This window comes from Ciconia boyciana, chromosome 5, assembly GCF_034638445.1.
Source record: "Ciconia boyciana chromosome 5, ASM3463844v1, whole genome shotgun sequence".
Lineage (NCBI taxonomy): Eukaryota > Metazoa > Chordata > Aves > Ciconiiformes > Ciconiidae > Ciconia > Ciconia boyciana.
This window is the reverse complement of record NC_132938.1, coordinates 41,504,317-41,531,731: the sequence shown is the minus strand read 5'-3', so window position 1 is coordinate 41,531,731 and position 27,415 is coordinate 41,504,317. Positions and strand designations below refer to the sequence as shown.

Below are 27,415 nucleotides of genomic sequence, written 5' to 3'. Positions count from 1 at the left end.
AATGCACCAGCCAACATCTCAGCCATGCAATAATGTCTCAGGGAAAAGGACAACAACATTGTGGAGTGATTGTGTGTTTATTTTGGTATTGTGGTGGAATTTATTCTAGGGAGGAGGGGAAGACTGAGGAGCTGGATAGAGCAGCTCCTTGAGAATAACTGAAGCCATAGATCAGTGAAAACTACTGAGGAATGTGTGCCAGAATATATGTTGAATGAAATACACTGCAAAACATGACGTTACATGAAGAACTCCTTAACACATTGTTCTGCTTGGGAGCAAAACGGATGTTCAAAGAATAGGTTGCTTTCTGCATATAGAGTACAAGCCACCATGCTCTGATGCACTGTAGTGAAAATGGTGGAGGTGGTAACATCAGCATTTTGGGGAATAAATTGTTACCAGAGGCTCATTTCTGTTTGTAACTAGATTTATAAGATCAAGACCTGAGAGAAATGTCTCAGCTGTCTCCTAGGAGACTCCTTTACAACATTCTAAAAAGGCACGGAGTTGATTTGGGCATCCAAATACTACTCTGGGTACTTCTAGTACAAATGGAGGGGGGTGAAACCTGAAGATGCCATAAATAGAATTGGCAGTCAAACAGCCTACATTTCCTGTAAAAATTGCTCTTTATGTGAAAGCTGAAGTTTCCCCACACCTGCTTTGCATTGCTGACTTATTTTCTTGGAAGTTTTTCTTTAGATTTGGTCACTGAAGTTTCAGCAGCTGAACTTCTCAACTGGCTTGCCAGGGCGGACACAGGCTCTTGAAGGTAAGAGTTAGGTTTCCCAGAATAATATCACTGTATCTGTTTAGTTTTATCCATATATTGTAAGCTATTTCCACTATGATGAGTCTAAACATAAAAAAAAATTATCTCAGTCTGTTTATATTTTCAGCATTTAATTTAAACAAGATATTATTATGTCTTTGTACCTAAAGTAAACACTTGCTGCTTTGACACTGCAAAATGTGATGCTGTAAACTAAATGGATCTTTTCCAGCTCTACCTTGTGTGCCTTGGTTGGCCTAGAACCAGATTTTAACGTTACTATGGGGACTACATTTTCAAAGTAATAAACAATTAAACAGTAGCAATGTGGCGGTGAGGAAATTTTTTTACTGTAAGACTTCAGCTGGCTCAGGTTTCTGTTTCCAGTGATTTTACAAGCAAACACTAAATTCCTTCTTTTATTCTTTCCTCAGATGACTTACAATCAAAACAGAGCAGGAAAAGTTCAGTATCAAAATTTTATACAAGAAGTTAAATTTTATTAATTATTTAATTCTGTGATTCTCTGTCAATTACGCAGAACCAGACTTTTTAAATCAGTGGTCTCTCAACTGCTATTTTTATCATACTTTCTGTTGATGGAAATATAGGACCAAGGTGACATACTATACAAAGTCTCACTAAACGGTAAGTTGTTTTAGTTTGATTGCAGGCAGCGTAACTATGGCCTGCAATAGTCATGGAGCAAATAGTGTAATAGTGAATGAGAAAAAAGCTTTGAGGAACATTTTGTTAGGAGTATTCAGTACTGACTTTCACACTGTTTATAGACGTGGAATAGGAAAATGTATATGAAAAGCCATCCTATAATTTTGTGCATTCTTGGAGACTTATGCTCAAGTGTGTTACACCCTTTCAACTCATATTTTGTCTTTCCTGGATCTCAAATGGAAAGCTATGCGTCCTCCAATATATTAAAATGTCTACAGGAGGGTTCTGTGTAGGTGCCACATAGTGTCTGTGCTCAAGACGTAGTATTTGGACTTCAGTCTTGTGGTGTGCTAAATTTAATGATAACTTAATATCCAGTCAGAATAATGGGTGGACTTGTTAGTAGAGAGAATCCTTTAATGCAAAACTCACAAAGGACAAACATAAGAGCAAAAAGATGGGAAAACAAATTTCATTGTACAGGGAGGAAAAACTTTACCATCTCAAAGGTCTCATCCTATACTTTGGATACACTGTTTAGTTTCAGTAGAAATATTAGACAATACTGGACAGAATGTTGGAAATCCTGAGAAGAATTGGTTTTTCTTTGGATTGTTAATTTCTTTGCTCTGCATGGGTTTCAGCAGCCTGGGCCTGGAGAAGCACATGGTGTACCAGCGGTGCCCTCAAACCTGCGGTACGTGGATCACTGGCCTGAGCTGCCGAATGGGCTGAGACGGAGCCTCTGCCTCAAGCAGAGGTCACAGACATGGCTGCTTTCGGGTGTCCTCCCCTAGTTACAGTGTTCATGTAAATGTTACCCATGTTATTTTATTTCCTACTCTAGCCCTTTCTTATGCTTAATCCAGTGCCATGAAATCCTAGCAAGCTTCATTCTTGCACAGCTGTGATAAAGCAATGCATGTCCTTGTAAGCTGAGATCAAGACTGTCCCACAGGTAAAAATGGTGTAAGATAACCCAGGAAGCCCCTTCCCTCCCCACTTCTAAGTGGGCTTTTTTTGTGCTGCTTTCCCAGACAATTTTCCAAAGCATCCAACTGTAGTGTCACAATTTAAATCCTCGTGCAGTTGATGTTCTTTCCATGGACTTTAAAGAGCTTTGGATCAGGCCCTAAGTAAATAAAGAGAATTTCTTCCACCTCAATTTATGTTTAATTTCCAAACTAAGCAGTTATGTCTTTCATCTTTATTCTTTAGATTTTTTTCATGACTCTGCTTGTTATTTTAAGGAAGCAGTAATATACACAGCATCTATATACACAGAGTGCAATATATATATATACTCCTTGAAGTCCAGTGGATTGTCTTGGTGAAGGGATGAATATATGGCTGTAAGAAACTCTTTAGAGTTCATCCAGAATACATAGTTTCTTGTTACTTTGTGGCCTGGATTCAGTCAAAGGTGTATTTAATAGTAATTTAAGATTTTCTTTTTTACCAGTACAAACCATGATAAATGGTTAGGAAAAGATGCACATTCAGGGAGAAAAAAAGCCCCCTGTTAGTATCCAGGTTGCTGCTTAAGTCTGCAAAACCCAGGAAATGTTAATATATGTTCAATAACAAGTTGAAGAATAAAGCCAATTACCTCATCTACTGACCAATGCAAAGTTCTTCCCAACCGTACATTTTCTAGTGTTCAGTCCCAAAACTAAGTGCTTTTAATTCCATTCCTGTGCATGTGTGCATTTATGCAAGGGCCTTTCAGTACAAAATCACATAACACTAGAGATATTAGCTTCTCCTTTCCAGTTTCCAAATTAACTGTTGTCTATGAATGATATCATCACTGGCATGCTGTCTGTAAGCTGTTTTTGCTATGACATGAAGTGCTTTGCATCATACTGTACATTCTGTCACACACTAGCTTTCATTTTCATTTCTGAGTGGAAGGATAAATATTGCCTTTGGAATGAGTGGCAGCAGAGGAAAGAGCACGCCACGCGTCAGAGATTGCTGTGGCTGTGTGCCCTAACAAAGCGTTCTGCAAGACATTGGCCTGGCTGCACCCCACCTCCCTGCAGAGATGGAAACGAAGTCCCTAAGCTAAAGTAACCTTAGCTGAGATAATGTTCCCTGAACTTAACCTTAGTTATGTTAACTTTGAGCCTCACAACCAATAGGAAGGCATCTCCAGAGGGGAATTTGGATTCTGGGTGTCTCTCCCCACTGCTGGCGGAGAGGGTAACAGATACCTCCATGCCTCTGGTTAGGTGGTGTTTTGGCAAGGTGGGCTTTATTGGAATTTTGCGATACTGAGAGAGAAACAATAACGATTTCAGGAGAAAATTAACATCTAGCCATCATCTATGTAAATGATTGTGGCCAAGGCATGTTTAGGGGACAAATATGAGAATTAGAAGAGGGACTGTTAAGGTGGTACATAAAATCTTAATTATATAGACCCATTGGCTGTAACTTAAAGCTTTCTTTCATTTCTGTACTAAACTTACTTTTGGAATAAATTAGGACAACTTGTTAGCCTTTCACCTTCTTTAAATGACATGCTGAAGTGGTCCATGACGCTGCTCTTCAGAATTTTTTTTTTCAATTCATATATATATTTTAATAAAATTTTATTGAGAACTCCCAAGTATGTATTTTCCTAGCACTAGCAAAACAAAGAAGAATAAGGACTGGAAAAGCTATGGGCCAGAGGACACATGGAGAAATGATTGTGGGAATATGCTCTTTGGATTTGAAATATGGGTCTTTGGGAGAGGAGAATAGGGAAGGGGGAATGCTGGCAAGTGTACTGGCTCCCTAGAAAGGAGGAAGGACCAGAACATAAGAACATGTAATGCTGCAGCTCCTGCAAATGTAAGAAACAGAGGGAAGGGGGATGGAGAGATCATTCTTTCTATTTATTTTAGCTTTTAACATGTAGTGTCTATTCATATAATATTCTCTTCATACAGATCCTAAGAATTCAAATTCGGTCACTTGAAGTTTATGTATAAAAGGAATGAAACAAAAAAAACCCCTCCCAGATTGTAAGGAAAGTGTTTAATTTTCAACAGAGTCTAATGCATGATTCAAAAGAAGGAACAAAGAAACCCACCAGGACAAAAAAAAGCCCACCTAGCTATTCTGAACCAAGTGTACACAGCTTCCTTTCCCCATATGTGCCCCTGTGCAGAACCAGCCTGGGAATGAACTTCATCGTGATCCTCTTTGGCCGCTTCCAGGCTGCTCTTTGATTTCAAAATTAAACCAAATTAATGGACACCTCTGCTCAAGTGCCCAAAGTTTAATGTTTCTCTTAAGATGTCACTGTGGTCTTTCTTTGTATAGGCTTCACAGCTTTATGTCCATTTAAAGGTGGTAATGAGCTGACAGTTTCAGCTTATGTATTAATTGGCTGGGAAATACTGTTGTTGCTTGTACAGCAGCTACCTGTTCTCATGATCCTGCTAAAATACAGCCTTATTTACATGCAGCTTTTGCTGCAGGCCAAAAGTATGCTTTTGAAATGGTTCTTGCTCTGTGGCTTAAATGAGTTGCAATTTTTGCTCTTCTACTGAGAGCGCTCTACTTAAATATCTGGTATAGTAATCCAGTGAACATGTTGTCCACATCATGCTATGAAGTTCTGGCTAGCTATAACTATAAACACAATTCTTTATGCAAAGTAATTGAAAATGAACATGACAGTGACTGACTTAGTGAGAAAATCCAGGCATGAGGTTTGAACAGCAGAAGAACTTAATTGATCTGTTTCAATGTATTTATTAATCTATTTTTGTTGTTTCTGTTACAAACCCAGAAGCTGGTGTTGCCTTCAGATTCAATATGAGTATGTCCATTGCTGATTAGCTGGTGAAAGTAACTGCAGACACTGTAGAGGAATTATTTTACTTGAGATTCTTCTCTCCAAGAAGATACATAATCTGTTTCTGGTTTTGAACTCTTTCCAGGGATGCAGGTGACTGTCTGTAACTCAGGTATGGGCCAGTAAACAAGACTTAATTATTTTTTACTCTGTCTTGTGTACAAATTCCTTTGCCCAAAATAATGTCTGAGATTATATGTGTGAAGTTAAGCAACCAGAGAGAGCATGACAACGGCAGTAAGCCTGCTGTTACTCATGTACAGTCTCGTAAAGCTGAGCTCTACAACTATACAGCCTTTCTGCACTTTATACCAAAGATAAAATGTTTTGTGACTATATTATAATATGTGACTATATTACTGTGGGGGACAGATTTTTATGCTAAAACCCCAGCCATGACAATACCTTCATGGAAACCTATAGACATTTCCAAATAAGAAACTTGATGTTCAGGTGCCTTTGCCCTAAAGCATGTAGGATTCTTCAAATTAATCACAGTATCCTCAGAGCTAGTTTGACCAAGTCCAGAGACTGGGCACTTGGCTTTGCTTCCCTAAAAATAAAATATGTCTTAAATTTTTTTTAAAGGAGGAGGGGGTAGGGAGGGTATGCTTCTTCCCTTTTCCTTCAATGCACTCTGAGAGAAAAGAAACTGGGAGACAGGAGGGTGATGAGAACTGAAGCCAGAGAGTTGGTTCTGTGCTGCGCAGCAGTACTTCACTGTGGCCCTGCTCCAAGGTGGAGGAGGCTGTTGTAGCTAAGGTGACTGTCTGTAGGAACTATGCTTTACTTATCACAGATACTGGAAAGAGATAAAACAATAAGGGGACGGGAAAAAATAGGTTCATAGTGAATGCTGCCTTGAGATCCCCCTTTTGGGAGTTTTTCACTCCTGTAGATGAGGCGGACAGCAAAGTATGCAAACGCTAATGCTCTCATTCGGATATTTGCTTTGTATTCATAATTTCTTATGTTAACTAATTTGAAACACCTGTGGCCAGCTTTCCAGGGGTACTGAGCCTTCATGTCTACTGCTGAAATTGTTCAGTGCTGCTTTTCAGAATCTATGTAGTTAAAGTCCAATTTTTCACAGTACTATGTATGCTAAGATGGTCTCACAAATTCATGACTTCTCCTGATCTGAATTTTTGGTTTCTCTATGAGGATAAAAATACCAGTAATCTTCTAGGTCTTAATAGTAAGGCAGTGTGAAAATAAATCTGCAAAGCATTCCATTAAACCGGGTGTGAGGGAGAAAGGTGGAAGTGGGTATAAAAACATGAAGTTCATAGCTTTGTATTCAAAGCAGGACTTGGATAACATGCCTCTGGGTAATACTTAAGCATACAATGAATGCAGAGGACATTAAAAATGCAGTATTATGCTTTCACCAAATAAGACAGGAGTCCTGTTGAAAAGCTAATGCAGGATCATAGAATTAAAGCTGAATGAAAGTGCATTTGCATAGAGGCAACTGATGTGGGTAAGTTGCATGAATTCAGGCAACATTATTCTGGCATTTCCAGACTTGACCCATTAGCCTCCATATTTGTTAAGTATCCTCTGGGGGATACAAATTATACAATGTTTTCCCATTTTGCTCAAAGTGTTGTGAAGTGTTAGCTTTGCTTTTAAGCATAATAGTTTGAATGTTTAGATTCAGGAAAGCAAAGGTGCTATCAAGCAGAAGGTGGTATACATGGTAGGAAGCCCATCATTCCTTGGCATCCTTTGTGGTTATATTGCATGAACCAATTTGCAGTTCTGTCACAGATTCTCTAACACCTAAGTGCATAAAATCTTTGTCAATGTTAAAACATATGATACTATTATTAATGCTAGTAGAACAAATCTATAGACCTTTGAAATATTTAACTATCCCTGTACTGTAGTAGGCCAAACATTCAGAATATGCTGTTTGGATCCCTTAAATTCCAGTTTTGCACATAGTAGGTGCTGAATCTGAGATATTTCATACTACTAAGAATAAACAGCAAAGTCTGAATCAGGAAGGCTTCTGAGTTTCTCTGAAAGTCAACTCCAACCACACCCAACCATTTGAAAGAGAGATCCTCCCAATCTCTCCTCCTTCCATGTCCTTTTTCCTATGGAGACAAAACCTACACGCAGAATCCAGATGAGAGCTACATCCTCTTCCTTCCAGTCTTCCGTTTAGGATGAACAGGGGCACCTTACTGTCCTCACCCATACACTACTCCAGACATAGCCAATATATCTATATCTCGTGTGGCTCTCGTGAAGGAAATTAGGGAAATTTTTTGTTTGTTTCCTATTCATCAGAAGAAATGACTAATATTCAGTGTGGACAGGGGAGGTGCATTGTTCTTTATTTGTATTCCTGTAGTGCCTTTGAATTCTAAATATTGGCTGTGAGCTAAAGGTCTTTGTTGGTCTATAGACCCTGCGAAAAAGGATACAGTATAAAACTACAGCACTTGAGCAATAAATGTACTATGATCTTGGAAATGATGTACGTTCTTCGAGCTTTCACATTTGAGGGTGTTGCCTAAGTTCTTCACTATAGAAATTTTGGCAATTTCTTTTGTCATTTTAGAAATACCATATCTGTACAGAGAAAAGATTGAATTAATCTGAAATGTGCATGGAGTGCTTTCCTGGCTGTGGTTTTGGCACGTGATATGGGAAGTAAGTATAACGCTACAGATCTCTTGATCCTGTGTCCTAGTGAAGTCAATATAAAGCTTTTATTGATTCCAGTGCCTCAGGATCTGGATCAGAGTTTTCAAAATTTAGCTTCAGAAAATTAAACATATACTCTTACAAATAAAGCTTAGAGGGCTGTGGATAGAAGTATCTGTGTAAATCCAGACCATGTTTCATCTCTTTCAGTTTCATTTCCATGCACAGTGTATGCAGCATATTCCTTACAGTTACACACATATCGGCCTTTTAAATTTGCTGGTATCATTTCACGTTCTCATAAACATGAGTTTCCTTGTGAAAGCAATTAATGGAAGTGAGATTACGTTACAGAATCTTAGCTGGTGAAGAGCTAAGAAGAAAACCGCAAGATAGATATGTTAATATCATTGCCGAAGCAGAATGAAAATCTCAACTTCAGCAATGTCAACGAAAACTTGTTTCTTTTCAGATTTAATTTCCATGAGAAACTACGTTAAATTAAAACCTTCCACTGCAATGTCCTTCCATTTTTTGAATTTTTACTACCTAGAGATCAAACAGTTTGACGCAGCAAAAATTCTAGTGAGTTAGGAAGAAATGCTGATTGGTTTGTTGGCTGGTGGCCGGGGGAATGTTATGACCGAGTAATTATGTGTTCTGGACAGATGTATTAACCAGGCTTCGAGCTGGAGCCACTGGGTATTATTTTAGTCATAAGACTAGAGGAACTGAATCATTTTCAAAGAGCTGGCTGGCTGACACTGCTTTAGTGATGCCTGTTCCAATGATTCTTTGGCAACAACTTCCAACGCTGCACTTATGACACAGTAAACAAAAACTACATTAAAGGTTTGTTTTTTAATCATAAAGAAGTTGAACATTTCCACTGAGCTTTTTTGCTATTTATCAAGAAGCACTGGAGGTTATTGTAAAGCTTCCATCCTTGTTTCTCTTACCAAAGAAGGCGAGCTGTTTAGCAAAACTGTTTTAGATCTGGTGATAGTAAGAATGCTTCAGAATTCAAGGTTTTTACCGATTCCTTGACTTCTTATCGCTAAACCTGCTGTGTCATATTTGTTTATTCATTCACTTTGTGAGGTGAGTAAGAATGGGTTGGGGGTTTTTTGTTTGCTTTTTTTTTTTTTTTTTGGACTGACAAGTAGAATGAGGGAGGTTTTCATTATCCGCTTCAAGTTAAGAAAGGGTGTGATTTCTCCTGTTCTGGTAAGTAATAATATTGTTTTGCAACATCCTGGAATATTATATTGATGGGTGCAGAAAGAAGTTGGAAGGGAAAAGAAATCTGTATTAAATGCAGTCTTCACTGAAAAAAATGCAACTTTTACAAGTAAAAGGACATAATGTGTGCATATATTAATATTCAATCTGTTCTAAATGTGATACTCGAGATATTTCAGCAGGTTTTGTCACCTGATAACCAGGCATTAAAAAGGCCTTTGAGCTTTGAAGAAAAGTTGTTTTATTCATTTTTAAGCCACTTGATTCTTGCAACTAATTTGCAAATGCACATTGCCAGGGTTGGGGGTTTTTTGGGAGAGGGGTGTTTTGTGGTTTTTGTAGTTCTAATCTGACTTCATCACTGGTTCTTTCCTGAGGACACAACATAGAACAAGAGCAGCCCTTCAGAATGAAGCGGGAAAGCGTCTGTTGTTTTGATTTCCCTCTGCAGTGATGGATTATGAATGTAAACTCTTACGTAAGGTCATTTTGAACATTGCCCTGGAGGCAGTATGTCAAGTGAAGCATAGCAAACAAGTCAAAGTTTCTCTTTCTTGGAATCAAAATGGATTTAAATGAAGAAGGCTCTCTTCTGCCCTCAGATTCTGAGGACAAAATATGTGACTGGAAAAATATGGATATGTACCTAGAGCCTTGGCAGCTGGTTATAGGAGGCTTGAGAAGAAGTTTTATTTTTAGGCCTCCTACTTGCTCATTTGACTGTGGTAAATGGCAGTCTCTCTTTGCTCTGGGTTCACATTTTGTAAAACACAGGTAATAAAGTGTTGGGGCTGACCACAGCTACCATAGTGCTAAATGTCTGGGGTTTGTGCTTTTTTTGGTTTGGGGATGGTATGAATAAATGAATACTAAAAACCAATGAGAGAAAGAGCATGGTATGGCAAAATGCAAGAGAACGAGATCAAACTCTTTCAGAATTGTGCAGGGGGTAAATTCTGCTGTTCCCTGGTGATCCATGGTGTCTTTTGACTGTTCTGTGCATGTTGGAGTACCTTAAAATTTGTAGACCCTGACCAATTAAGAAGGAGCAATTTGGCCTGCATGTTTGCCTTCCACCCTACTACTGTTGGCAAAAGAGGGGTTTGTCTGCAGATTTCCTCTCCATATACCTCAGCAGCCAAAACTCTAGAGTCAGCTTGCCAAGACAGTAAACAAGGGAGAAGTGAGACCCTGATTATGTATATGTTTTCTTTTCTTCTTTTTTTGAATCAGGGTAGTCCAGTGTTTCAGAAAAGTATAAGGTTTCTCTCTGAAAGAGGAAAAGAAAGTGAAAGCTACAGTAATTGGGCTCCTGTACAAATACTTATTTTATAATTCCTTCCTCTTCTTAATATTTTTAATAAACTGTAACTTGTTGCCAGTGCAACATCAAATATTGCAAAGTTTTATGTATTTCCTGGTTTGATGGAAACTTAGCAAACAGCAGACAAAGAGATGCTTCTCTGACAGGGAGCCATTGAAGGAAGAATCAAGGGATACCTACATGCTTCTATTTCGTTGTCCGTTCAGTAATGAACTAGGTCACTGCTTTGGTTTGGGTCTTTCGAGAATCTTTCTTGTCCAGAGAAGACTTGAAAGAAAGTAATTTTTTTTTCCTTTTCAGAATCCTGTAAGGGAGTCAGAAAAGCATACACTTAATTTCCCAAATAAGACTTCATGCTCTACATCTTTGTGTGCATCCATGTATGTACATCTGTCTGGGTATGTGCATAAATGATTCAGATTATAATCTGAGAGCCATTCAGTGGAAGACTAACAGATGAAAATTAAAGCCCCAAGTGGCACTTCTAAATTTGTTCCAACTCTTGATGTGTCTAGGAATCTGGCCAAGACAAGGTCTGAAAATGTCTTCAAGAGCTGCTTGCTTCAGTGGGCCAAAGCCAAAGCACCCCAAGTCAATAGGAGACTCTCCTGTTGCATTTGTCTGATTTGGAATGGGCCCAATGGATCCAACAGGTTGATGTGATGAGAAGCTAAGTGATCGCATATGCATAAATGAAATCCTGCTGTTGTACATGTCTGAATTATGCTCATTTAAATCCCCAGAACACACATGAGTGCTCAACAGCCATTAATTCCTTTTCCGCCATAATGAGCTTAAATTGTGAGCTGAGGTCCCTGGAAGATTTATGCAAGTTTCTTCTTTTCCTTAATTGGAAAAAGTTGGCTCTTTTTTTTTAAAAAAAAAAAAAAGTAATAATAATAAAAATTAATCCTTCTGGTTTAGTCATGATTTCCTTTCTTCTACTTGCATCCGAGATGTTGACATTAAAGTATACAGCCCAGACACTGAATTCTCATGAGGCAAATATGTTAATGGTTTATAGATTACAATAGCTATTATCCCATTTACTCTGGGAACAAGCTATGAGATATAAAAAATGAATGGTATAATGAATAAATCTACTGTAACCTAGACCAAAAGTTGATTTCTAAAAATGAAAAGTGGAAGGTGATGGGACTTCAGGCTGGCACTTTTTAAATAAAGTGTGTTGATAATTGTGTCAGGCAACTATATTCCTTAGACTACAGCTATGTGACAACTATCCTACTAATTGCTGTGAATGGAAATAAACAGTGATGCTCAGGGGGACTGGCTTAGCTTACACAGAGCAAAATAACCCATTGAGAGTACAAACGAAGACCATAATGTTTTTTCCTTCATTAAAGTTTTAGAAGTGTGTATATACTACTAAATCTATGAAATCAACATTAGAAATATATTCTGCATTGGATATATTACTGCACATACAGAAATGGGATGGATAAATGACCTCAAGCATTGGCATCAGCAATTCATGATTTTCATTATTTTGGTGTGATTTGGAATGGTAAATGGTCCACTGGTATAATCCTGGAAGCTGGGAACCAGCAGCATATTTAGATAGCTGTCACCGAGAAGTGACATTTTGTTGCTTCTTTGGTATTTGGAAATCAGCGGGAGGTAGGAACAGCTACCTTGAAAGAAAAGAAATTCTGCCCATCTGCAAATTGGTGCTATCTTTCCTCCTTCAGCCATAGCAACTCTTGGATCCTGGCTGGCTTATAATTTTAGTTTAAAATAAATGAATAAAGACAACATTCAATACTCTCCTTAAAAGCCAGAGCATTTTCATCTCGTGCACAGTATGTAGCTGAAGCAAAGTGCCACCTCTGCTTGCCACGCTGTGTGCACTAGCTCTACCCCAGGTTAGTTTGGCCCTTGGCTGGTAGATTGCTTTTGAGTGATTAGATTCGGTGTGATTTAGAGGTTGATTTGCTTTGCCCTGCTGTTTTGGTATTGGTATTGTGAGCTTTTTATTTTTGTTCTGGATTTTTTTTTTTTTTTTTTTGAGCACAAGAACAACTAGGAGGATTATGCCACTTTTAAACTCATACACAACAGAAGCAGAGTCTGATTTACAATTTATGGGAGTATATACTAAGAATAAGTCCATTATCAATATGGTGCTACTTGGGCACTATATTTATAAGGCTACCACGCAATCATTTCTGTTTTCTTACAAACTAGATCACTTTTATACTGGCAAGACTCCTGACACAAATATGTTATGGATACAAAGGAAAGCAGACTATGAATGAAGATATTTTGTTTTGTTTTCAAAATGAAGAAAAAAATACAAATCCTGGTGCTAATGGGTTAGTGATGAGGATGTTTACAGGATAATTTGAGTGGGGACTAAAACAAAAGGAACATTTTCATCCTTTCTGATTAATAGATGTTTGTACAGCACCATGAAGATGAGAGGCATGTTAAGTGTTATTAATTAATATTCTTTCAAGATATTTATAAGATATTTATAATATTTATGTATTTATGACAACAAAAATGTTTCAATAGAAAAGTGAATTATCCCAGAAAAAATGCCAAGCTTTTGATCTGCTTATACATCACATCACTGCAAACCTTTTCCTTTCAACCTAGAGTTACATTCAAAAGCAGAAAGATATACAGCTGACGTTTCAAACTGAACGACACCACGATAAACTAGGGTTTCTCTAGAAGATAAAATACATCATAAATCGGTGTAACACTTACCTCATTTTAAATATTACTGTCTCCTTTTATCAGGTAACACTATATAACCTCCCTTTACCTCCTTTCTTCCCATATTTTATTTGGTATATTAATTCTGAACAATGATCACAACCAGAATTCTTTTTAATTAAAATCAAATATATGGCTTTAGAGGCTTAGGTTATCTGATAAAAATATTTTAATTAAAAAGATACCAACTCTTTTGATTCCCTGATGAATTGATAATAATTGAAATGTACAGTGTTAATTTTAATCTGCACTCAGTTGTTTAAAGAAATAATTCTTACCCTTCTTCAAAGTCAAAAATAAATAGGTAAAAAGAAATCTCTTCAGGGGAAGAGGAATCTCTGGCCCAATGGGCTTTTTTTATTGCAGGTTGTCACAAAATCACCCACTATTAGAAAGACCTTATTACATTTACTTATAAAGTTATTTTATTTTATTTTTCTAAGAATAAGGAAATACTTGTCTGACTACAGTAGCTGTGTTGTTTCTACTTTCATGGCACTCTACCTCTACAGGAACATTATATCTCTTACAAAAGTACTTGCTTTACAAAATGCTGGCTCCATCATGATCAATTGGGAAACAGATTTCACTGAAGTGGGGATTTCCCCAGGGCCTTGCCCCAAGGAGTATGCATGTAACAAGGACAAATTTCAAACCGAGAAAACTATCAGTATCTCGGGACCACAGCTGTTGTGTAGCGGGTCTGCAATGCCCCGTTAGAGGAAAGCAGTTTAAGAAGAGGTTAGGAAATAACATTCTAACACTTGAAGAACAAATCAAGAGCATATGAAACCAGGAAAGAGAAAGTAAATGTTTATTTTAAATTTTTTTAAAATTTTATTTATTAATATTGTAAACCACTATCAGAACAACTTATTTTTTGGATATATTTAAGAAATTCTGGGTCAAACTTCTATTTGAAAACTGATTTTAGTACAAGATTTTTAAGATGGATCAGATGTTTAGGAGTGGTTAATTATTATTTTATATGGCAACTCAGTGTAACATGAATTTGATAACTGAGACTGAAACAAAAGCGTAGAACTTGACTGGTAGCTACTATATAACAGTTTCTGTATAATTTAAGAAAAGTTGGAAATACAAGATACATGTGTGTAAGTTACTGAAGAAGTTATTTTTTTCTCTTCTGAGATTGTTGTACTTAATTAGATATTAATTCCAGGTGGGATGTCACCTGGATTTCTTTCATTTAGAATGATTGATTTTTAAGATCTGATCCATTTTTATAAATCACTGTATGGGCATGACTCAGTTCAGGCCAGTGATTTAATTCTATTGTGACTATTCTGACCTGAAATATTAAGCAAGCATGGGATACTCAGTAAAAACTGCTATGGAATACTCTTCTGAATAAAAGCTTTTAGATTTAAGTTTTTACAGAAATTTGAGTTGTCTTTATTTTCCAAATCTGATGATGATTAAGCAAAACCAACTAACTACAATCAAAATCAACTAAATTCAAATAAACTATCATGTTTGGGGTTTTTTTCCCCTAACAATTTAGCTTAATCTATATATGCACTATCTCTAAGCCATTGATAAAATATAAAGCTCAGAAACTGAGAGAAGCTGTGCGTGCCATTGAATACTATGTAAGAGTAAAAACAGTTACTGTGCTACCCATGGAAAAAATAGCACCAACTATGCATGGTAGCAGACCAAGTACACTGAAGGCACGTATGCAGATGTCAGGAGTGTTATTCCCTCCCTTTAATATGCCTTCTGCCTAACCAAACACCTTATTTAGGCAGCTTGGTAAGTTATCGCAATTTTCAGAAGCGCGGGACGCTTCCCACTAGCATTAGTGGGAATTGTTGGCCAGACTTCTTTAGGGGGCTAAATAAGATCCTCAGAGTCCAACTGTAGGCATATACCTCTAATGCTTTTGTTCAGCAGCCTTAACCTGTAAAATTTCTTAACTTATGTGTAGTTGATTAATGTGACTCTTTCCAGAGCTTGCAAATATTCCTGGACTCAAGATTATTCTTGTGAGTTCTGTAGATTGTACCTAAATATTTTCTTGTGTATTAGTTTTCACTTTGCACACATTGTTTTGCCTTGATCCTGTAGTAGGGGAAGGGATAGGATTTATTTATTCATACTTTTTATTATTTTACATGTTATTTCTGCAAAAGTTTCATAAGTTCTAATAAGATTTGCCATTTTGAATATTTCCTGAATATTTAAGCATGTTTAGGGTATGAGAGAGGATGAAGCTTGATTTGGTAAATCAATGAAATCAGGAATCAGAATTTTAGAAACAAGTAAGCAATTGGTTTTAATTCTTTGACATTAAATTTAAAAATGTCAGTGTCTGAAGTGGTGTTGCTATTTTCTCACCATTTAATGTTATAACTTGATGCTTTTGTCTTCCTAATATCTACCTAATTGCCATTAGGTAGTCATAATAACAGAATTAAAGAGGCATTCTGGATAGATGTTTCAAATCAACACTAATCCTTGGTGAGTAGTATTCTGTCTTTAGGGTGAAATGCATTTGTTACCGACTCCACAAAAACATATTCAGTTGGTGCATTTTAGTCTCTTATTTCTGTCTTTTTTAGGTCTGTAGTAGGAAAAAATAAATGAAGATCAGCATAGAAAGCTCCTCTCCACTAGGTCAATAGCGTGGTTTAGAAACAGGTTTGTGGCAACCAGACATCCAATGGGTTTTACTCGTCTTTCATCTCGTGTCTATACTGTTTGTTCCATAAGACAACAGAAACAGCCAATATGAAGAAATTTGGGCTGCTTAAAAATTATGTCAGCCTGTACTTTTCTTGAGTATAGCTTAAAACAACATATTTCTTATCTCCTCCGGTTTTTTTCTTTTTAATGAATCAATCTTTTATTATCTCCCTTCACAGAAGGGAAACATTTGTTTCTTTATTTTGTATATGATGTTACTACAATAGATAACAGGATATTGCAGTCTTTGTGATGATTTAGAACCAAGGGGGGGGTTTCTTTCTTTTTCCCTTTTTTTACGTGCTGTTTCTTTACCTCCTTTGCTTTTGGTTTTGCTCATGTTGGATTGACCTGCACATGTGCTGTAGACAGTCTTCTGGCTTGCATGCATACACGCACATGTGGTGCATATACCAACAGGATCCACCGTGAGAGTCTGCATGCATTCCTGCAAATAAAACTGCTCTCTCTTTTGAAAATGTGGCTTATTGACATGTCTCACTACAAACAAATAAAAAAACCCACTCAAATTCAGCATATCCTGAGAGAGGAATGCTCAAAAGCGATGCTAATATCTGGGAGAGAGGTCTGTGTTCGTGACTGCTTTTAGCTTCCCATGACTTTACAGGAAAAATCCTAGTACTGTGTGGGGTAGTCTTTCAGCTTTGAAAAATACACACACCCCCATTGCAGTGACTGTGCCCTGAATATGTGCTTAGTGCATACTTTGATGATTAATCAATACGTGTCGTTAAGAGTATTTTTGGTTTTCTGAAGATATAGAAGCAGAAATAATCGTATAGATCACAGAACAATAATATTTCTAAAAATTGACATATTAGCCAGTTAAAATGTCAGTCAGCTAAATGAGCACACTAAATTGTTTATTCTTCATTTTTGTAAACATGTTATTGTTTTGAAAAAAGTCTTTGCAAAATTTCAGAGGAAAATCACATTAATTGCTTCTAGATAACATTTATTATTCTGGTTATATGGAGAGCAAAACTGTAAACTCATGAAGTTATGTCTGCTTACGTATTTTGTTCAGAAATTAGTTGTATTAATGAAATAGTCTTTTTTTTAAGCAGAATTCAAGGAAATAATTTTTAAACATCACAAACATAGCCGCCAAGCTTTGCATTTTATAAATCTCTTTAGCATTCTTTAAATAACTTTATTCCCTCATCAGAGAAAAAAGATCCAACTTCTAACTGTGCTTTACTGCTAAAGGTATGAAAATTTGTGAAAAAGGAAGTATAGGATCAATTTACTGTTAAATGTATTACAGAAGTGAAATGTTAAAACGCTGCAATGGTATGTTGGAAGCATTTAATTTTGATAGGCATGATGTATAGCTAGGGAAGTAAGTGTACTCAAATAATTATGCTGTCTTTGAAAGACTAGGCAATTTAAAAGTAGATTATCCAATGAGACTGAAGTAGTAGTTGTCAAATTTTCAGGAAGTAATTAAACAAGCAGAGGGTCTCTCTTTTTTACTGGCCGTTTCTGGGTTACATAGAGATTATGAAGAGAGACAAGAAAAATGACAGAGCAGGCTAAACAGCACATCAAACTCCCCTTGAAGAAAGCTTTTTTTTTCCCTTAGTGGCTTTCTGACTTATGAATAAGCTAGGTAACGCTTTGCCATATTTTTGATGCAGGTATCTGAGAAAGTGTGCCCTTTGGAAAAGCAAGACAGCACAGCCATCTTATTTTTTTGAAATACCTCTCAATGAAATCTGTGTTGCCCCAAAAGACTAGTTCCCTGTTTAGGGTTTGGGGTTTGTTTTTTTTCTTCTTCTTCTTTTTCAGGGCTTTTGTTTAGACCGCGGCTCTTCTGGTCAGCTGCCATCTGGCACTCTGTCCTGTCTTTCCGAAAGTAGGGCCGCAATTGTTTCTCCAGCTGCTGTCGGTGCTGCCTGAGCCTTCGCACAGCTCCACACCGCGCCTCAGTCCTCCTCCGGCATACACAGCCCAGCTTTGTAATGTTCTGGTTTTTTCAGTTCACACGCTGCAACACATAATAGCTGCCTCTGGGTTTCTCGGCAAGATTATGTCTAGTAACGAGCAGCTATTCGCTTGGGTCTTGCTTCGGCTAAGAAATTTCAGTGCTTGCCCCTTGGAGCGGAGAGCAAGGGTGTGCAATGGGATCCTGCACTTGCGGTCCAGCGCAGGGATGCAGTTAGGTGATCAAAAAACCCCCGCTGGCCAGCAGAAACACGGAGGGCAGGGCTGTGTCTTTAACCCCACCTATTTCCACTTGCCTTGCCTACGGATGGATGAAATTGCTCAATTTTTTATGATTCATAAGCCAAAATACTCCATGGAAACACAAGGTAACTCCATGACTTCTACTCCATATCTTAAATTTATTTTAAATACAGAAATTTACTTTTCTCCTAAAGAAAAAAAAAAAAGTTATTTTGTTATTTGAGCACTGAGTCTCTATCTTCCATTTCCTGGGTGTCTGACTAAGCTGAGCAACAACAGCACAACCATGTGCTGTTCTTTTCATTTAGAGTAAATACAATTGCAGTTGATAAGGAACTTGATCCAGCAATTACCAGAAGATGTCTTTTGGATGAGGCACCTCAGGGAATTTCTGCAGAGAAATGCATACTTTCTCAGTCCAGGGTGGGCTCAGGGTTTAGCTGTGATTATTCAGAGTCAACTTCAAGATACACAGGAAACTTTAGAATCAAAAAATACACAGTTATGGAATTGAAGTAATACAGACACAAATTGAAAGCAGAATTAAATATCTGAGTCCAGAACTGTGATTCATAAATCCTAAAGCTTTTATTGTGCTTAATCCATAGTTATGGCCTTCAGTTTTTGTCCCCATAGGCAGGTTTCAGTAGCCATAAGCAAGTCATGCAAGATTTAGTGGTTTTGTAAATTCTTATGTAATCATCCTAGGAATCAGCCCTTGAGTATCTAGGTAGTGAGCGTTGTATCAAATCAAGAGGTTTTCTGACTTCAGGAAGATGATAAAAATGCTAATTTCTCTACAGTATGTGTTCTGCAGCAGCTCTAATAATACAGTGTACTCTGATATTTCCTTGCAGGAAAAGTTCAATAGTTCTTTCTTGTCCTCACTTCCATGCCAGGGTCCTCTGGTAGTGAGGGTCAAATGGCAAGGTCGAGGTCCAGCTATCCCAGGAAAAAGAATAGCCAACTTCAGGGTAGCTAAAATGTTTGAATACTTTGAACCATGGCTGAGTTTTGGATTCTCTAACAGGACAGAGGGCTGTGAACAGTAAGTCTAGTTCAAGGCAGGGCTTTGGCACATAGACACTTCTTTCAAAGGGTGGATGTATCTCATAGCAGTCATTTTTAAGTGAAATAGAGCTGAAACCTGAGGCTCTTTAGAATATAGATTAACTTTAATGGTGTTTATGAATTTGTAACAATGAAGTATCTAGTTTTTGGCAGTAAGGCAGTACTCATGCTGTTTTCTTAAAAAAAAAACCCACAACATACACACAAAAAGAAACCCAGTTCTTCAAGAAATTACTCCATTTCAGCTGTGCCCTGTTTTGTCCAAATGTCATCTCACCATCAAAGTTATATTCCTAAATTTGTATACACTGAGCTGGTCTTCAGGGAGGAAAATAAATAAATCCCAGTATACAATTGTGCAATTTTGTATGTCTGTTACTCCTTTTCTTTCTATTCTTGACAGGCACATAGTGACTTTCTAAAAGCAGCCTAGCCTCAATTTGCAAGATAGCCAAACTGATAAGCATTGCCTGAATAATAAGATGTGCTACTTCCACCACAGGGCTCACGAGCTGTTTAGCAGGATTGTTGGCTTAGGCAAATGGAGACACACAGCTTCTGGATGTCTACACTGACTGCACAAACCAGCTCACATCACTCTGTGCCATCCTCCCAGCTCTTCTTGGTCTGGTACCAGGGAGCCCTGGCTACTTATACTCTCCTTTTGGTAACAGCTCACCATCCATCTTATGCCAACACCCACAGAACATATTTCCAAAGTGTGTAAAAGCAGGAATGTAGGAATCTGATACATGAGTGTCCAGCCGTGAAAATGGCTTTCATCCTTACTCTAAAATTTCCATCCCCCTTTCTCCGTATATTCCAGTAGAGCAGACGCAAGAGGAGAAATCACAACGGTCCCATCCCGGAAGGTGAGGGAGCAGATCAGATCACTGCAGCAGGTTTCTCTCAGAAATGCCTCAGTAAAGGGTCATAGGCAGTAAAAAGCATTCGTCTCCTTGCACGAGCCTTTGGGAAACCTCCTGCTGTGTCCTGTGCCCAGATTTGCCATTGCACTGCACAAAGCAGTAAGCAACACCTGAGACCGCTTGGGGGGACTCAAGGTCCGTCTGACTGGACTCTCAGAAAAATAGGAAGGGAACCTAAGTGTTTCGAATAGCCAGACCAACACTGTAGTTGCCTACAAGTAGTCGTTTCTCTCTTGACTTGTTGCTGAGGCATGACATTTCTCCTGCGAGCAAACTGCTGACCCATTTTCAGTTGCCTAAAGAGCTAATTCTCCCCCACACCAGCCAGTGCTTCAGCCACTCTCTCACCTGGCACTAGGACTAGTGTGGAAACTTTCCGTATCGATAACAGAGCCAGAAAAGGCTCTCTTCACCTTCTTTTTTACCCTCTCATACAATACACTAATGCAGGATTTCTCCCTAAGACATAAGGATTTATGGCTGTTTACCTTACCCGTTCCCTGCTTTAAACTGCAGGACGTAGACTCCTGATTAATGCTGCTGACTACTGAACAACAGCCGCTGTGCTCCGTTAGGAGGACTGGAAGTCACCGACGGGATCTCCTGGAGCAAAATTTCCTTTTAATAAGTCCATAGTTGCCTGTGCAGCATATAATCCAGTAACATTTCCATAAGTAAACCTTAGAAGTGAACTTGTAAATTAAATGTACTCTTTAATTTTAAAAGTGGGAATTTGAGAACTTGAGTAAGAAGATTTAAAAAATATATATTTTAAGTAATCACCTTAAGTGTTTTCACTTCCACACCCCATGAATGGTTACAACTTTCTAAAAAATAAACTAACTTAACTTTTTTTCTGATCAGCTTTGTATTTCTACATGAAAACTGCATTTTCAAAACGCTATTTCTGGTAGTTGGAAAATTGAGATAGTAGGAAATGAGGACAGTAGATGAATGTGATAGCTATTTTTCCTAAGACTTTCTGCAGTCACAGTCGCGATGGCCTGCAGTAAGGTGAGAGGGCATTGCTCTTCTGCAATTGCACCATCTAATTAGGAGTGTATGCACGACACTGGATAGTGTTGATGACACTAAACAGGCCCTTTTCAACCTCTCTGATCCTGGTAAACCCAGATATGCACCTGCGTATCAAGAATATTATACACCAGGTGTAAAGACACTTCTGACTGCATCCACACTATACAGATGTTTTACAGGAGAGGTATCAGAAACAGTACTAATATTCACTAGAAATATGTAGATGTGCACATTAATTCAGTTTTAGGACAGGCCTGTTAACAGACTGATTTTTTTTCTGAACTGGAACAGCTGAATGGAACTGATCGTACTGTCTTTGGAGTCACCAGCCTGCTGGTTTTTATGAAAGTGATGCTGTAATCAGTGTCCAGGGAGAGGCTGACTTGTGAAGAGGCTGAATTGTTGCAAACTGTTTTGGGATTGATGGGAAAAGCTCCCCTTGATACCCCGGAGAGGGGTACTTGGAAGGTCACAGTTGAGAAAAGAAATGTTTGAGAGTTGTTCTGCGGGTGGTAGTAACAGTGAAATCTGCAAACTGCAGATCAGCAGTATATTTTCATGTGGAGAATACTATTAGACATTAAATTGAAGCTGCTAATTGCAGTTGTTATTAACTACTGTGGGTGTGCAAGGGATTACAGGGAGGAATAAGATTGATTTGCAGTCTCAAAGCGTGTCCACAGCGTCCTTCGATATTATGCACCCTCTCAAGCTGAAGAGCAAGAGACTAATTCTTCAAACAAGCGTGGTGTGAATAACTTCACAGTTCCAGTGGAAGGGTTTGGTTGTATGCGTCATCCTCTACGTTTGGGCAATTATTGGGCATGATTATAAATACAGGGAGAAAAACTTGTGGGTATAAGCGAGAGACACCAAACAGCCCTCTCCTGAGATTCGTTTTCCGTCCTTTATCGTACTGGCTCAGAATTAGAAGGCTTCGGAGTTTGCCCCGAATAATTAAGATATAGTCGAATTTGGGAACCCCGTTTGATCCTTTGGCTTCTATGCAGAGAAACATGAGTGCGAATACACTTGCCAAAGCACTTAGTTTAAAAACAAAACCAAAAAGCCCTGTCCAAGCAGATCTGGCTGCTCTTTTTTACCCAGCTAGAAGGCTGGGTTCTTTCGTTAGTCCCGCTGCACTCCTCGAGCAGCACAGGCTATTTGCAGATGGGGAAAAAAAAGCGATATTTCCTTTCGTCGGCTTTTCTTCGCACGGTTTTAGCTTCATGGCCCGTTTCCCGCTCGTGTTCCAGGAGCGGCCCGCTCTCGCGGCTCCGTACCGCGTCCCCCTCTACCCTCTCAAACACATAACCCCGGCTCCCCGCAGCTGGGGAAGCTTTCCGTGCCTCTCATCCTTTCTCCCTTGTCACCGGACTCCTCCTAAGACTTTTTTTTTTCCTTCTTCTTCGGGTGGGGGAGACGGCTGGGCTGGAGCTAAAGGCGGAGGTAAATCTCCCGCCGACGGCGCGGGCAAGGGGAGCCCCCAGCGCCCCGCCGCCCCCCTCGCACCCCCCGTGCTCTGGCTTTCCTCTCCCTGAAGCACTGTGTACACAAAGGGCTCGTTGCTGCCTTTCAATTAGGTAACCGAGATTTATTTACTTTTGCTCTTTCTCCCGTCCCTACACGTATTTAGTGTTTGTAGCTCCCGTCTGCTTTGCGGTTGGGGTTTTGGGTTTGGTTTGGTTTTTTTTTTTTCCTCCTCCCGAAGAAGTTATTTATTTGTATTTCTCCGGAGGCAGCTTTAAATCACATGTCCGTGTCAGGGAGGACTCCGTCCAGCCTGACTCCTAAAATAAGCAGGCGGCTCTCCGCCGCTCCGGCCGCAGCGTGCGGGTGGCAGAGCGGGTTTAATGAGCTGTGGGGGCAGATGAGGGCTCCGGCCGCGCTCCTAACCCCCGCCTCGGCGGGGCCGGGGCTCCCCGCGGCTCTGGGGGCTGCCCGAGGAGCCCCACTTGGGTGGGCGGCTTCTTCCCAGCACGTCGCGGGGGGGCACGCCGAGCCCAGCCTCAGTACATCCCCTGAGAAAAAAAAAAACCCAAACAAACAAAAAACCAAAACCACCGGGGTATTGTTGGAGAAGGAGGATTTCCCCGTGTTTAAGGGGCTGAGGAGGGGTGGGGTGACCCGGAGCGGCGGGGACAACGCTTGGCACCGGCGGGTCCTCCGGGGCTTTCCCGGAGCGCCTTATATGGCGGCGGGTGGGGGGCCGCCCCGGGCACGGCTGCGGGGCGCCGAGCCCAGGCCGTGGGAGAGCGTGTGCGTGTGGGAGCTGCTGCGCGTTACACGCCATCGTGTGTCATTCTAGGTGACGGAGGGAGCGGCTACGGGAGGAGAGGGGGGATCTCAGAGCAGAGCCCATCCCGCCAGAAGGGAGAGTAATGGCATCCCTCCCGGCCACGAAAGGTAAATCTGATTTGGCCACTGTAGGGGTTTTTTGGTGGTGCTGGTGGTTTGGGGTTTTTGTTTGTTTGGGTTTTTTTTGGGTTTCTTTTTTTTTTCTTTCTTCTCTTTTTCCCTCCTCTTGCCGTGTCCTGAATAGCACGGACCTACGGGGGGCGAGGCGGCGTTGGCACCCCGGGGAGCGCCGCTGTCCTGTCCCCCGGCAGCTGCCTGTCCCACGCTGGGAGACGGGCCCCGCCGGCTCCGCGCCGGCGGGGGAAGCAGCGGAGCCGTGAAGTGCTTCGTCCAGCAGAGCCTGCCTCCTCTCCCCGGCGGCCCCTCCGCCTCCCTCGCTCCTTCCGCGCAGCTTCGCCCCCAGCCCCGCGGCCGCTGGGCGCCGGCGGAGCTGCGGGCGGGCGGGAGCGCTGCCCGGCCTCGGCTTTCGTTGCTCCCCGCCGCTACCGGCGATGCCACGGGAGAAGGCACTCCTCCTCCTCCTCCTCCTCCCTCAGAAGCTCTTTGCGTTTCGTCCGTGAAGAAATGGATGGGCTGAGGGGGGTGGGAGTAAAGCCGAGCGTTTGCCTGTTTTGCATTAAAACGGGGAAAAATAAAAACCGCGTCGAGCGGCCACCTGCTCGCACCCTCCCGCGGCTCCCCCGCGCCCTGCCCGCAGGAGAGCCCGGCCCCGGGCGGCGCGGCGGGGCCCCCGCGGCCGCCCACGTCCCGCGGCCCCGAGGGGGGCATGCGGGAGCTTTTATTGTCCATAAGCAGTAGAACAGGTAATAGGTAATAAGCTGAGGAAAGGAGGCGTTAGACGAAACAGCGCTCAGGCACCGCACGCGTGGAAGCGGGCTCTCAAAAGACGCTTTCGGTCGAGCCACAGTAAAGGTTTTATTGGTAATGGAGCAGCGACTCGCACCCGCAGGTTTGGCATTAAGGACCACGTCAGTGGGTCGAAATTACACGGCCTGGCTTGTGGAGGAGACCCACCGGGCAAAGGGCACTGCGCGGTAGTAACAAGTATTTACTAAAGGAGTTACTGCCAAATGAATGCCGGGTTTTAGGCTTCGATTTGCCGGATAAATTTTAGTAACTATGAAAGCGAGCCAATAACTTTTATAGAGGAAAGAAAAATATTTGAGGTCAGTAACTTCTCTAGTAGCTGAAAATTAACTTCTGACAACAAACGGGGTTTTCCCTCCTCGTTGAGTCAAAGAAACTTCTATACTTAAATTTCACCGTGAAAGGTCTACTTTTTTAAAAATAACACCACCCCGCAGGACAATTTTTCAGCTTTAGAAGAGCCTTTTAAACCAAACCAAACCCAACCCAACCAAGTGTTGCCCGCGGGCAGACGTGTACGCTCGGAGCCGTTGAGAGCAGAGCATCCACATTATTTTTGTTAGGATTTTCGCGTGTGCAGGGAGCACAGAAATGTTATTCTTCCCTGCAGATGCTGAAGCTCTTCCTGCAAGGTTTTCTTTTTCATCCGTTTGTTGTCAAACGAAGTAATTAGTGAAAGGAATTACCCGCTCTGGCTCTGTGCCTTCAGGTAGCAGGGGCGGTACGGCTGTAAACCTCGCATTTTCTGAATGTCTCCGGCTCATCTTCCTCCTCCATCAGCACCAGACGCTTCAGGGTTTTTAAAATTTGACTGTCGTCGGGTGTCGTTCCCTTGTGGAGGGGTGGGCGATGCGGCCGCCTCTGCCCGTTCAGCGTCAATAGCCTGGTCCCAGTGCCTTCGCGTCTCTGGGGGGAGGCAGAGGGGAGGGCTGGCTGAGGGCAGCGCTGCCGGCGCCTCCTGCTCGGCCGCCCCACCGCCCCACCGCCCCCGGGCGGGACTCAGGCGGGCACCGCAGGGCAAGTCCGATGGGGCGTCACACGCGCAGCTTCCACTGCCTTTGGGAAGGCCCCCTTCCTTTGTCACCGAAGATCTACCACGCGGATTTCCCCAGGTGGGCCCCTATATATCGACACTCTCTTTAATGTTATCGTTACTTTAAAAAAGAAAGAAAGAAAGAAAGAAAAAGAAGAAAGCGATGGCTCTTGTGACTAATTAACCTTTGAATTTTTACCTTTTCTCGGACATGGTTCTAAGCTCTTCATTTTATCCGTGCAAATGAAAACAGGAAAGATTGAGGTACGGATTCATAAAGATACATAAACGAACAGATAGCCGTAGTGTCAGTGCGTGCATATATAACATATAAGCAGTTTTGTCACTTGTTCAGAGCCCCTTCCTTGAAAAAGAAAAGACGTTGAAGAAACGGTTAACCCTTCATCAGATTAAAATCCGTCTGTTATTTTTAAATGTTTAAATCCTTTCGTCAGAATTAGGGTTTTATTCCAAATGACGAAATATAGGGATTCTGCTTGTCGCAGGAAAAAAAAACAAACAAACAAGCCCCCAAAACATTTTCTCCACCTTCCCATCTTCAAAACAACAACAAAACCCCAGAGCATCCGAGCATTTTTTTTTGCTTTCATTATTCAAGGCTGAGACTTAACAAACGATTACAGGTTAGAAAACACATTTGAAAACAGTGGGGTCACGTTACGACAACGGTCTGGCCAGCATTAATCTAGTGTTTGGAAAACAGTTGACAGTTGCGAGGGTTCCCCCCCGCTTTTTCTTCCTTTCCTTTAAAAATAAACCCCTTCAAAAAGAAATCACAAACCCTACCTCGGTGACTCCAGGTAGAGTCTCCCTTTCCACTTGCAACCAGCACGAAGGGGTAAATTGAAAGAACATTTAATTATTTTTCGTTCTAATCGCTTTAATCCCCCTTATACTAGGAGCAAATGATGATAATGGGATCCACATGGACAAGACCCCCGGGGGGGTAGGGCAGGGGCATCCTCCCGGCCCTGCTCCCTGGCAGGTGGAGCCCGGCGGGGCGGAGCTCGGCTCGGCTCGGCTCGGCTCGGCTCGGCTCGGCTCGGCTCGGCTCGGCTCGGCTCGGCGGTGATGGGGGCTTTAAAATAAATAACGCATTGGAGCAAGGCTCCCTAATCTAAGGACAGCTTGTTTTTTATTTTATTATTTTATTTTTGCTCCAAGTGACGCGGCTGTAAAGTGACCCGGTTGTCACCCTGTGGTGACAGGGGACCCTCCTGAAACAGGGGAGGAAGAAGCAAGACCCCGCTCCCCCCCCCGCCCCGCCATCCCCCGCCTCCTCGGAGCCTGAGCAAGGACAAGCTGATTAATTTTCTCGGGTCGCCCTCGCAATCCCCGAGGGCCGCTTCGCTTTGCCGCGATCCGCGGCCGGCGACCGCGCAAATCCCTCGGGCTGCAGGGGCTCCGCTGAAGCCCAGGGAGGAGGAGGAGGAGGAGGAGGAGGAGGAGGAAGGGCAGCTCATCGGCCGTATTAGCTATAACCGCCGCCGTAACCATACTCCCATCTGAGGCTGCAGGACCAGAGCCAACAGCGAGATCACCGGGCGCTTGGTGTTCTTTGGGTGTTTGCAGATCTGTACAAATACGGGACCTGCCGGTTTTTATAAACATCTTTCGGGACACAGTCAATCAATCATACTGGCAAGCAAGCAGACCAGGAGCCAAGGATATATACAAGGCATAAATATATACATATAAACCCTGTCAACTCTGTAGTATTTACACTTCTTTTTTTTTTTTTTTTTTTTTTTTTTTTTCCCCCCCTGTAAGCCTTTCTAAGAGAAACTATATCTAGAAAGATCCCGACAAAGTCAGGAAATCACAGTGAAAAAGTAGGAGGTATTGTTAGGGGGTTATGTTGCATTGTATGTTTTAATACCAGCAAGGGAAATGTTAGAACAGAGAA

The 27,415-nt window shown here is 41.1% G+C and overlaps 1 long non-coding RNA gene across 1 annotated transcript; it reads left to right on the top strand.

The window, feature by feature from the left end:
* The first annotated feature begins 1,330 nt into the window (after positions 1–1,330).
* Positions 1,331–10,125, top strand: LOC140651887 (uncharacterized). The gene is made up of 4 exons (XR_012042581.1): positions 1,331–2,144; positions 5,235–5,412; positions 7,876–7,967; positions 9,581–10,125. It is a non-coding gene; the product is annotated as an uncharacterized lncRNA (long non-coding RNA).
* Positions 10,126–27,415: the final 17,290 nt, after the last annotated feature.